Source organism: Oncorhynchus mykiss, unplaced genomic scaffold (assembly GCF_057628025.1).
Source record: "Oncorhynchus mykiss isolate SJ-2025 unplaced genomic scaffold, ASM5762802v1 scaffold103, whole genome shotgun sequence".
Taxonomy (NCBI): Eukaryota; Metazoa; Chordata; class Actinopteri; order Salmoniformes; family Salmonidae; genus Oncorhynchus; species Oncorhynchus mykiss.
Window position 1 is genome coordinate 2,851,634 of NW_028322102.1, and position 2,834 is coordinate 2,854,467.

Below are 2,834 nucleotides of genomic sequence, written 5' to 3' on the forward strand. Positions count from 1 at the left end.
ACATACATAGTGTCCTATGAGGCCCTGGTCAAAAGTAGGGAACTACGTAGGGAATAGGGGGCCATTTTGTAATGCAGAAAGTCCTTAAGCTCCGGTGAAAATCCAAATCCAGGTGGAAACTATTATATTTTCTCTGTTCGTCACAAACAGAACAGATGGTAATTCACACAGCAGGGTCTTGGCATCTGATTAAGGAGCACCAAAGCATGTATGGAGGGAGGGGAAAGAGGAGTGGGGAGAGAGGAAGAGAGGGGAAGGAGAGGAGAGAGAAAAGGAGAGAGAGGGAGGAGAGGAGAGGAGATGGGAGAGAGAGGGAAGGAGAGGAGAGAGGAGAGGAGAGGAGAGGAGAGGAGAGGAGAGGAGAGGGAAAAGGAGGGGGGACGAGAGAGAGGAAGGAGAGGAGAGGAGAGTGAAGGAGAGGGGAGAGAGAGGGAAGGAGAGGAGAGAGGAGAGGAGAGGAGAGAGAGGGAGAGTGAAGGAGAGGGGAGAGAGAGGGAAGGAGAGGAGAGGGGAGAGGAGAGGAGATGAGAGGAGAGGAGAGGAGAGAGAAAAGGAGGGGGGACGAGAGGAGAGAGAGGAAGGAGAGGAGAGGAGAGTGAAGGAGAGGGGAGAGAGAGAGAGGAGAGGGAGACATGGAGAGGGTAGATCGAGAGGGTAGATCGAGAGGGGAGATGGAGAGGGTAGGGGAGAGGGGAGAGGGGAGAGAGGAGAATGGAGAGACGAGCGGGAGGAGAGGGGAGAGAGGAGAGGGGGAGGGAGGCAAGTTGGACCCATAGGGCTCTGGTCAAAAGTAGTGCACTATGCAGGGTGCAATTTGGACCACTTCCCCTGCCTCTACTTCCCTTGTATGTCAGCTTATACCTGCTCTACCTGCTCACACGGCATCACACGGCATCACACGACATCACACAGCATCACATGACAGCACACAGCATCACACGACATCACACAGCATCACACAGCATCACACGACATCACACAGCATCACACGACATCACACAGCATCACACAACATCACACAGCATCACACGGCATCACATGACAGCACACGACATCACACGACATCACACAGCATCACACAGCATCACACGACATCACACGACATCACACGACATCACACGGCATCACACGGCATCACACGACATCAAACGACATCACACGACATCACACAGCATCACACGACATCACACAGCATCACACAGCATCACATGACATCACATGACATCACACGACATCACACAGCATCACACAGCATCACATGACATCACATGACATCACACGACATCACACAGCATCACACGACATCACACAGCATAACACAGCATCACATGACATCACACGACATCACACAGCATCTCACGACATCACACGACATCACACAGCATCACACGACATCACACGACATCACACGACATCACACAGCATCACATGACAGCACACGACATCACACGACATCACACAGCATCACACAGCATCACACGACATCACACGACATCACACGGCATCACACGGCATCACATGGCATCACACGACATCACACGACATCACACAGCATCACACGACATCACACACCATCACACGACATCACACAGCATCACACAGCATCACATGACATCACATGACATCACACAGCATCACACAGCATCACATGACATCACATGACATCACACGACATCACACAGCATCACACGACATCACACAGCATAACACAGCATCACATGACATCACACAGCATCACACGGCATCACATGACATCACATGACATCACACAACATCACACAGCATCACACGACATCACACAGCATAACACAGCATCACATGACATCACGCGACATCACACGACATCACACGGCATCACACGACATCACACAGCATCACACAGCATCACACGACATCACACGACATCACACGGCATCACACGGCATCACACGGCATCACACGGCATCACACGGCATCACACGACATCACACGACATCACACAGCATCACACGACATCACACAGCATAATACAGCATAACACAGCATCACATGACATCACGCGACATCACACGACATCACACAGCATCACACGACATCACACGACATCACACAGCATCACACAGCATCACACGACATCACACGACATCACACGGCATCACACGGCATCACACGACATCACACGACATCACACAGCATCACACGACATCACACAGCATCACACGACATCACACGACATCACACGGCATCACACGGCATCACACGGCATCACACGGCATCACACAGCATAACACAGCATCACATGACATCACGCATCATCACACGACATCACACGACATCACACAGCATCACACGATATCACACGATATCACATGACATCACACGACATCACACTACATCACACAGCATCACACGACATCACACGACATCACACAGCATCACATGACATCACACGGCATCACACGACATCACACAGCATCACACGACATCACACAGCATCACATGACATCACACGGCATCACACGACATGCAGTATCGTCTCACTACAATGTCCAATTAAAAACCATCTGGGTGGCCTTGTGGTTTAGAGTGTCCGCTCTGAGATTGGAAAGTTGGGAGTTCGAGTCATACCAAAGACTGTAAAGATGGGACCTGATGCGTCTCTGCTTGGCACTCAGCATTAAGGCAATGGATTAGGGGTATTTTATTTATTTGGTATTTTATTTATTTAACGAAGTCAGTTAAGAACAAATTATTATTTACAATGACGGCCTACCCAAGAGGCAAAAGGCCTCCTGCGGGGACGGGGGCTGGGATTTAAAAATTAAAGTAAATAAAAATATAGGACAAAACACACA

The 2,834-nt window shown here is 50.0% G+C and overlaps 1 pseudogene; it reads right to left on the minus strand.

Annotated features, from left to right (window-relative positions):
• Positions 1 to 934: 934 nt before the first annotated feature.
• Positions 935 to 2,435, minus strand: LOC149970058 (uncharacterized; annotated as a pseudogene).
• Between the last annotated feature and the right edge of the window lie 399 nt (positions 2,436 to 2,834).